This window comes from Sphaerodactylus townsendi, linkage group LG03, assembly GCF_021028975.2.
Source record: "Sphaerodactylus townsendi isolate TG3544 linkage group LG03, MPM_Stown_v2.3, whole genome shotgun sequence".
In the NCBI taxonomy this organism is placed as follows: domain Eukaryota; kingdom Metazoa; phylum Chordata; class Lepidosauria; order Squamata; family Sphaerodactylidae; genus Sphaerodactylus; species Sphaerodactylus townsendi.
Window position 1 is genome coordinate 116,816,992 of NC_059427.1, and position 10,744 is coordinate 116,827,735.

Consider the following 10,744-nt stretch of genomic DNA (forward strand, 5'->3'; position numbering starts at 1 on the left):
TCTCATCTCATCCCAGCACTGCTCAAGATGGCATCTTCCTCTCCAGCCTGCTGCCATTTGTTACCAGTCTAAGGTGAGAATTGTGTTCGTCACTTGACCAGAAACTTAACATGCTCAATTTGTTTAAATAGCATGTTGCTACTGAAGAAGCTCCTTTTGACTAAGGCCCATTATGCATAGAAGGGCTTTTGTCTGCATAGTAGGGTTGCAGTGGGGTCTCCTTGCATTTCTCTATTTACACACAAGGAGGCACTCCACTGCCTACTGCACAGCTTGCCTGCTGAACTTTCCCAGGTCTCTGCTTTTCCTAGTTCTCCTAACTCAGCCAATAACTCACTCTTAAAAGCACACAGTTGCAAGATTGCTTGCTTTGTTAAATCCCTTTAAATTGCTGTTATATTGTTATTGCAGTTATATTGATATTGTAGACCCTTTCCAAAAATAATCCCCCCCAATAAAAGAGGCAAAGTAATTCCCTCAACCACACTCTGCTGAAGAAGGGGACCATGTCCTAGAACTGATATTCTCTCTCCACTCCTTGTACTCTCTCTTTCTCTCTCTCTCTCTCTCTGCTGCTACTGCTGCCCAGGAAGAGAGAGAGGCTTGTAATTTCGATATTGCTTGGTATTTTGACATTCTTGTATTAGATCTATCATTATTTTGATAGATCTTACGGTACAAATGTTTGAAGTTGAAACAAAGTTTTAAAAAGCCATTGGAGAAGGTGGTAGTAGGGTGTGGGAGGTGGGGTGGAGCCAAAAAGCCCAAAGCAAAGAATAATGTAGGGCTATTTCTTTCATCTTCCAGGTGAAACTGGGGAAAAGGTCGCTCTTTGCCTGCTCTCACAGATTATGGGAGCTGCCAGCCACACAGTGAGTGTGTGTGTGGGGGAAGGCATCCATAACAAAAGCTCAGCCAATGAGTTCACTTGTTCATAAAAATAATTTATTCAGCAGCCTGGGTCAAATTTCAACTTGATCAAATCTGATGTGTATTGTTTACAGAGAAACCACAAAAGTGAAAGCAATCATTGGACAGAATACTTTTTCTTTCCCTTTTGACTGAAATGGGACCATGGACCCAGGAAGAAACTGCATCTGTTTCACCAGCCTTTACGGGAAACGTCTGTTTTCTACAATAGCCCTAATGGCCCTTTCCCCTTCCCCTCTTTTTCTATGAAGAAAAGGAACTGTAACTCAGGTAAGACATTCAGTTTGTTGCATGAGAGTGTGAGAGTTTGCAAGATTCTCGTTTCCATTACAGGCACTGTTTGAGCTTGGATTCCAGATTGCAATTAATCAGAAATGTTGGTGGAAGAACATAAGATAGGGCTCTGTCAAAGATTGTATGTCTGAGGAGAATTGGGGGCAACTGCATATTGCAGGCAAACATGTGTAACAAATTCTTCATCTTTTAAATGTCTAAGACCTCAACGCTGAGCAGAAGAGGGTGGGGAGGAGGGGTATTAACCCTTATTTATCAGCAGTGGGAAAATCCATTCACAGATCTCCCAGGATCTCAGCTAATTGAGTCCTAAAGTACAGTTTAAAAACATCTGGGCAGAATGGATTCTTGATATAGTTACAGAGTGAAACAGGGGTCGATTCCCCACTTCAAAAATGGAAGTAGGTACAAACTGGTTTAGTTAGATTCGGGACCTTTTGAGCACGGTTTCATGGTCCCCACTGCAGCTTCTGCCTTCTTGTTCCCAGAAACGCTGCAGCCTCGCAGGAGTCCCCACTATCGGCGGATCAAACACGTGATCTGCTCAGGGGCTATCCTGATTGGCTGCAGTGTTGTGCTGGGGTGGGATTTTTTTTTATTTTCAAGCTGATGGATCCACATCTCTGCGAGCATGCGCAGAACGACTCTACGTGGAGACGAAGAAACGGGCGATTAAAGCAAAGCCCTGTTTCCGTGCATCTCCCTGTTCTCGGATCCACATGGATACGATGTTTAGCACAGCTTTGCATTGCCTTCTAATCAGTCAATCAGTCAAAACCGGCCCCATGTAGCTTCGTATCCTCGTGGATCTCCGGTCCACAAAAATAAAAAAAAGGCTGCGCGCACATCGCACACAGCGCACTGCATCCTGATTAGATGGGAGGCTCCACGTCACTCGCAAGGGTGGGTACTTCGAATCTGGATTCACACACTCCCCTACTTCCCCATTGCTCTAGATTGACCACACATTTTTCGAAAAGGTCTACTTCCTTCCAGGTTCTAAAATAACATGTGGGGGGGGGGGAATGCCAGAAGCGGGGTGAATGCCCGTTTGGCACTGGTGTAGTGGGGAGTTCTGCAGGAAACCTGGATATTTGGAGTGACGAGCACACATCTAATTGTGAGTGGGGAATTGACCAGTGAAGGGTAAAACTGCACTGTGCATGTAGTTGCATATGTATTTTCCTGTAAGTGTGTGCATGCTAAGTACCATTAAATTGCTTCTGACTTAAGGTGACTGTGTACTAATTAATGACTTTCAAAACATCCCGTCATTAAAGGTCTTGTTCAGGTAAACTGAGGCTTCCTTTCTTGAGTCAATCTATTTCATTTTGGATCTTACGTGCTTCCTGCTGCCTTCAACTTTTTCTAAGCTAAACAACAGATAGGCAACATGGATAAGAAGTTTCAGAAACAATAACAAAATGTGTAGAGGCTATTTGCAATTTGTGCAAATTTGCAATTTGTGCAAATTAAACTGAACACATCTTGGTGTTATATTGCTCTCGTATTAAAGATTATTGAATTAAATTGTGTATTAAAGTTTATTGAATGAAATTGATGGAGTCAATCAATTTCATGTTGGGTCTTCCTCTGTGTTTCCTGCCTTCCACTTTTCCTAGCATTATTGTATGTTCCAGAAAGTCTTGTCTTCTCATAATGTGACCAAAGTGCAACAGCCCCAGGTTGGTCGTTTTAGCTTCTGTGGAGTATCCAGGCTTGATTTGATCTATCTGTGTGCATTATATGCAGTCAAGTCTCTTCCAACTTATATCAACCCTATGAATCAATTAACTCCCACGTATCCTCCTGGTAACAGCCTTACTCAAATCTCACAAACAGGGGGCTATGGCTCCTTTGATGGCATCGATCTGTCTCATGTTTTCCTCTTTGCCTGCTGCCTTCCACTTTTCCTAGCATTATTGTCTTTCCTAGTGAGAAGGTATTTCAGAAGTAAACTTGTCTGAAAATCTTGCCTGCCACGGAGTCTGAGCAAGGAAAGGGACAATAAGGGTAGGATTAGGTGTGGTATATTAATGCAGCTTGATATTTACCTTGGGCACTCGAGCCACAAACTGGATATTTTTTACATTCTTGTGTAAGAATGAGAAAGGGGTTGGTTGTTCAGGCCAGATCTGTAGAAAAAAATTTTCTTTCAGCATTCATACTTTCAGCAGAATGATGAGACATGAACATTTCTACAGGGAGCCCAGCTGGTTGGGGGCAGGGGAGGGCAGGGCAGGGGAGGAGAGTCTGCCATCCCCGGCCTCAGAGAGCTGCTTTTATAAGTGCTAGGCCAGGGGCGGGGCTTGGGAAGGCATGGCCATGCCCTAGGGGCAGGTGGGGGTGTGGCCCCACCCCCGAACCCCCCCATAAAAATCTATACCTACATCCCTGCACCTGGACATGTGGTTCACAGGCTCGCTCCATCCCCCAGGTCTTTTATGGAGGCCCGCACCAAATGGGGAGGGCTGGCACACAGGCTCCTCCTCCCCTGAATGGATCAGTCCCCATTCACAACCTGCCAAAGAGCAAGGCCACCTCGCTCCCACCAAAGCTTCCTAAGCCAACAACCAATCACACAAAGCAGACTTGATGCTGTGTTCCACCCTCTACATAATTTTACAAACCTCTATCATGTCCCACCTTAGTTGTCTCTTCTTTAAACTAAAATGAGGCTGCATGTGGATATGCCTACACTGGATATGCCTATCTTGATTAATTGTTATCTGATTATATGTAAACATACTGATCTCTATGCCACTATGATGCCAGAATTTTTATAATTGTCTAAACTGTGCTTTCAGTCTTAGCAACTGTTGTGGATTCTTTTGGGTGTCAGGTGCTTTCCTTGGCTAACCAATAAACATTGTAGTTTTTCTAGAAACTACTTTGAATCTATTTTCTTTATTTGGGTAGTGGGTTCCCTTGACAAGTTGTAGCTTTTTAAAAAGGACCACACAGTAGGTGATGTGAAAGACCACTCTACTTGAGACACTGGAGATTCACTACCACTTTGAGTAGACAGTACTGACTCTGATGGGCCAATGGTCTGCTTCAGTTTAAGGCAGCTTTATACATGTTCATATTTCCTCCAACAGGTTACATTCCACCAGCAGACCTACTGTGCTGCCAAAAGGCAGGGGTGTGGCCAGGTCTGACCCTGCAGTGACAGCCTCTATTTGCTTCTGCAGTAGCAGCCTCTGCTTCTGCCTCCTAAGCACAGCTGGCTCATCACTGGGTTCCCTAGAAGGATCTGCAGGCTTCTCCAGGTGTATGTCATCAGGCAGGGAAGGGCTGGGCGTTGGCTCTGCTGTCTGGTCTTCCTCCGGAGCAGTCAACACTGGCTGCACTGTGTCCTCAGGTTCTGCCTCAGAGTCCTCTGTGTCCTGGTAAGTACCCAGGGGCTGACTCATGACACCTTCCAAAAGTAAAGCTGTTAAGGTGGGGGAAAAGGTGAAATATCTGGGTTTTATGTTGACAAATAGGAACTGTGTGTTATTTCAAAATAATTCTTTTAAAACAGAAAGAGATTTTAAAAGATGTGTTGGGGAGAAATTCTGTGATTGAGATGAATGTACTACCCAGACTGCTATTTTTGTTCTAAACAATACCTGTGTTGTCAAGTGAAACTCCATTTAAACAACGGCAGAAGGATATATCAAATTTTGTTTGGCAAGGGAAAAAGCCTTGGAATAAATATAAAATCTTACAGATGCAAAGGAAAGTAAAGGTATAGATTTACATGATCTCAAATTATATTTTGCTGTCTGTTGTCTGGTCCTGCTGAAAGAATGGGTTATGTTGAGAAATAGAAGATTGCTGGAATTAAATGAACATGATTTGAAAATTTTATGTTTTTGTTTCATTGGCCTTTTTATGTCACTTGTCCTTTCGCAAGCTCACTGCCACTTTCAACATTTTATATAAAACAGTTGAAAACAGCATATAAAACAGCCTATAAACTCTTTCAACTGATGGCAACAGTACACTTAAATTACAGTCCTGAACCCACTAAGGAGGGAGGGTAGAAGATGGTAAGGAGCCTCAGTGTGGCTTCCAAACTCCTTCCCTTCCTCTCCCCACAACAGACACATTGTGAGGTAGGTGGAGCTGAGAGAGTTCTCAGAGAACTGTGACTAGCCCAAGGTCACCCAATAGGCTTCATGTGTAGGAGTGGGAAATCAAACCCAGTTCTGCAGATTAGTCTGCTGCTCTTAACTACTGCACCACACTGTCTTGTATTATATTAGGTGTGCCATTCTGAGACTGTGGGATAAATATAATCTAGTTTATGTCAGAAAATACCACTATGGCTCTCATCACAAGAAGCCCTATTCAGATGAAAAATGACATGTAAAAATAGAAGGGTAACATAATGATGTTTTAGACTTCTCACAAGAGGAATGCAAAATTAAATTATAAGAAGAATTAGTAACAGAAGGAAATACCTGTCATTTGTTTTTCTAAGTACAATTATTAGAAAAATTCAAAGTCTATGAAAGATCTCATGGTTTTGATCTCATGGTTTTGATTATTGTAAAACTACATGTGAAGTAGAAGTGTGTATGAATGATGATTATGTTATTGGCAAAATACATCAACTTTTGTTGAGATTTGAAACAGAGGAAGAATGAGATATAGGCTGTATGATAAAATGAGCCATTAACTTTAAGCTTAATATACAATTGGAGCAATGCAATAATATGTGGTTAAAGAGTCTTAAATTTACCTTAAGTTCTGGTCTCAAATAGAACTTTTATAGAAGTTTGCTCGTATTCGTCACCAGTGAAATTAGTCAAAATATATAATGGTCCCAACACATAAAAAAGGGACAAGGCAGATCCAAATAATTACCACCCTTTAAGCAGTGGCATTCCTGCCTAGGGACAGGGGGTACCCTATGTCCCCGGGCGCCCCCCATTTGGTCATGTGGGGGGGGGCGCCAACATTTCAGGGTCTTTTGTATGTTTTTAAATGTTTTAAGTGTTCTTTCACGTTCAGGCCTGCAGGGGGCGCATTTTTAAAGCTAGCGGAACCAAAATTTCAGGGTACCATCCAGAGACTGCCCTGATGATACCACCCAAATTAGGTGATGTTTGGTTCAGGGGAAGCAAAGTTATGGACCCCCAAAGTGGGTGCCCCATCCCCATTGTTTTCAATGGGAGCTAACCTGAGATGGGGGCTACCCATTTGAGGGACCATAACTTTGGTCCCCCTGAACATAACTTCACCAAACTTGGGTGGCATCATAAGAATAGTTAACAGATGATACCCTGAAAATTTGGTGTCACTAGCTTTAAAAATACACCCCTTCCAGGCACCCCAAGAAATTTGACTAAGATTCTTTGTTTTGCAGTGACTTTGCTCCATTGTAGCCAATGGGGAATTTCTGAGTGTGTAGGCAGGCTGCACATTTTTGAAGATAGAGGCACCAGACTTTCAGGGTGGCTCCAGGAGGGCCTCCTGGTAATAGCATCCAGGTTTGGAGACCTTTGCTTCTGGGGGTTCAATTTTATGGGCCCCCGAAAGGCTTATCTTGTTTCCCTGCTCCTGCACATGAAAGCCTGTGGGCTGAGTTCTCTCAGAACTCTCTCAACTCCCTCCCCCCCACTCCAGAAGCAAAGCTCACCAAGCTTGGATGCTATTACTCAAGGCCTCTTGGAGCCACCTTGAAAGTCTGGCACCTCTATCTTCAAAAATGTGCAGCCTGCCTCAGAAATTCCTCATTAGCTACAATGGAGCAAAGTGGATGCTTAATACCCACTTGCACTGACTTGGAGTTGTTTCTGAGGCTAACAGCCTACCTCATAGGGTTGTTATGATTAGGAAATTAGGAAAAGAGTTGGTGGGGAGAGAGCCATGTATGTTTTGATGGGAGTGGGAGGTGTTTTGTGAGCTGGTACAAAAAATCATTGTTTGGTCATGGTGGGGGAGGGTGGCCGGCGGGGGGGCGCGCCAAACTCAGGTTTTGTCCCCGGGCACCAGTTTGCCTAGGTACGCCCCTGCCTTTAAGCCTCCAAGCTCTATGGGAAATATCTCCAACTAAAGCTAGAGAAATGGGTTGCTAAAAATCAGGTTATACATCCTCACCAAGCAGGCTTCAGAAGGGGCCAGTGTACAGTTGATCACTGTCAAGTTCTTTATCAACTAGCTAATGAGAGGCCCCACTAAAGGTTTTCATGTGGCATTTGTTGATTTAGCAACAGCATTTGATTCCATCGCTAGAGAGCTACTTGGGGGAAAATTAGTGAGAATTGACAAACATCTGCTTTCTCTTATAAAGGAACTGTATACAGACCTGTTTGTATAGGTCAGGGTGGGCACACTGGGCTCCCTGACCAAAGAAATTCCAGCAAGGAAAGGAGTAAAGCCGGACTGTGTGCTTGCCCCTCTGCTTTTTAATTTACATATAAATGACATCATACGAAGGCTTTCAGGCCTGGAGTTTGTTGCTCCTGTTCTTGGTGACCAGAAAATTTCAATTCTGTTCAACAAAATTTCAACACAGACAATATGGCCCTAAGTTCCCCTATGAGAATTGGACTAAAAAGGCTCCTGCGCAGATTGGGAGAGTATTGCAGAGCGGAGGCTCTCTATATACATTATACAAAAACTAAAGTAATGGTCTCTAGGAAAAGGCAAAACCCCCTCTCTTCTGGAGTATTCATAACATCCACATTAATTAATGAAGGTCCTTTAAATATCTGGGAGTCATCTGAAACCCTAAACTGGAATGGCCACCTAGCAGCAGTTAAGACCTCAGCTTTAAAAACTATTGATGCAATAATAATATTCTTCTATACCAAGGGAGAAAAAGAAACTAGAATCAAATCATGGTTAGTTTTAGAGACAAAGAGATGAAACCAAATTATACATTCTGAAACCTCCCCTCCAGATAGAACCAGAACTACCACAGGAAACCTGGTTTCCTGGGTCAAGGGTAGGCTTCTTTAGAAATTATGTTTCAGGGGTGACCAAATATAACCAGCCTATTTGGCTGTTCTATGCAAGATTGGGTGTTTCCTTTAATGCATCAGTTTCATCCTGCATGGGATTGACAGCTTTGGTCTTTCAGTTTTATATTCCCAGAAAAAAACAAAACATTGCATGAGGTTTTCTAAAAGTTCACGAAACTCATGAAGTTTCGTTTACATTTGACTGTTCGTCACTTTTGCTTTCATCCTCATGCCCATGCCTGCCAAGGTAGATTAGGTAAAGATTCTCATTTCCAATTGTCACTCTCTTCATCTCCTAAGCCTACAATGAAAAAAATGCTAACCAAGTTTACTTATGAAACTCAAATGTCCGGGATTGCAACATGTGGGGAAAAATCTGGTCTGAATAATCTTTCTGATGTTGGATCATTTGCCCCAAACATCAATGGCAAGCCAAGTGTTTTCTCCATGGTTCACTCTGCACAGCCTAAATAAGATGCCCCCCCCCCTTTTTTTAACTGAGGAGCTATTTTTGAAGATACACAGACACGCATAAGAGAAGCTTAGCCACTCAGAGGACTCCCATTGGAAAAGTCCTCTGGGCAGCTAAGGTTCTTGCTTGCTTGCATGTCTGCATATCTTCAAAGATAGCTCCCCCCACAAAAGAAAAACTATATATTGCCAGAATCAGCAGGAGCAGCTGAATACAACTATTGATAAATAATGCCCACCACTTTTTATAACATCAGTTTCAGCACTATTTGGAAGTACTAGTAACAGGATGAATAACCATCTAGCATTTGCTGAAAAGATTTTTTTGCTGTGAGTGCTAGAGTTACACCCCAGCTGATGCCAGCACTCCTATGTCACTGCAGAAATGTTGTCATCATGTGGTGGCAACAAATATGTCCCATACCTGCCTCCCCATCTCTTAACAGTGACCAGTTATGCCTGGCAAACTAAGATATGAGCAATAACACCATCCATACCTGAATTTCAGCTTCACAAATAATTCTGTGGTAGAATGAACTCCACTACAGCCCCAGTAAAGCCCATTGCGGGGGGGGGGGGGTGCTTCCACTTTGAGCCTTTGCTAGGGTCATTGCATCTCCCCCACAATGGGCTTTGCTGTTAGTGTATGAATAATTATCTGTGTTTATAGGATGGTTACATGTATTCTGTTTCACTTATGTATCACCATAAGAATACTTGGAAGCAGATCACCAACTATTTCACTTATGCATAGGGAAAAGAAAGCTAATCAATAAATTACTGGCTGGCCCAGAGTCAGGATATCACATCTCCTAATTAAGTTGTTCTTGATAGCTTAATAGTTGACCTTAATCATTGTTCTGTGTAGCAGTGTGTGCAAACAAGAACTTGGGGTACAGGTGGACTGTAAGCTAAATATGAGCAGCCCGTGTGGTGCAATGGCAAAAAGGCTAATGTGTTCTTGGGGTGTTTCAACAGTAGCAAAACACTGAGATCACAAGATGTCATAGTCCACATGTACACAGAACTGGTCAGGCTGAACCTGGAGTACTGTGTCCAGTTCTGGAAGCCTCACCTCAAAAGGACATGGATGGAATGGAGCAGGTATAGAGGAGAGCAACAAGGATGACCAGGGGCCTGGAGACTAAACCCCATGAAGAAAGGTTGAGGGACTTGGGAATGTTTAGTTATAAGAAGAGAAGACTGATCAGGGGACGTGATTGCTCTTTTTAAGTATTTGAAAGGTTGTCACATGAGGGCAGGGAGCTGTTCCTGTTGGCAGCAGAGGAGAGGATTTTCAATAATGGGTTTAAATTACAGGTGGATACTACCTGGATGTTAGAAAAAACTTTTTTTTACAGTGAGAATAGTTGAAAATGAATCAGTTGCCTAGGGAGATGGGGAACAACCCTCACTAGTAGTTTTCAAGCAGTGACTGAACAGTGTCAGGGATTCTTTGGGAAGCTCTTGCATTGAGCAAGGGATCAGATAGCTGGATGTACATTTTTCTGAAGGTGTGTGTGTGTGTGTGTGTGTGTGTGTGTGTGTGTGTGTGTGTGTGTGTACATCAGCGGCGTAGCGCCCACGGGACGAGGGTGGGCGCGATGCCCCGGGCACAGCAGCGGCGGTGATGTGGCCAGTCCATTGAGGGGGCATGGCGGGGGCATTCTGGGGTGGCCAATGCCACAGCAGGGGCACAGGGCACCCGCGCGCCCTGGGTGCAGTTTTCCCTTGTTCTGCCTCTGATATACATATACACATACACACGTATGCATGCACAATCAACAACTCTTAAATGGTAGAATAAATAACATTGACCTCTCTGAACTCTTAATGAATAATTAAATTTTTACATTATGTTATCAATCGATAATTCTGATTATTCCCTCAACTCGTCTGCACACATAAAAACCTAAACCAAGGAAAATGTTTTTCAGCCTAGCCTTTTCCCAGACATTAAAAAAAAAAAAATACTGCGCACATAATTTTGTCATGGGAAACATCAAATACACCTCATACTCCTTTGCACCCTGATAAAGAACAGGCCAAGAAAAGCTTTATCTGGTAATTATGCCTTTAGGATTTAAAAT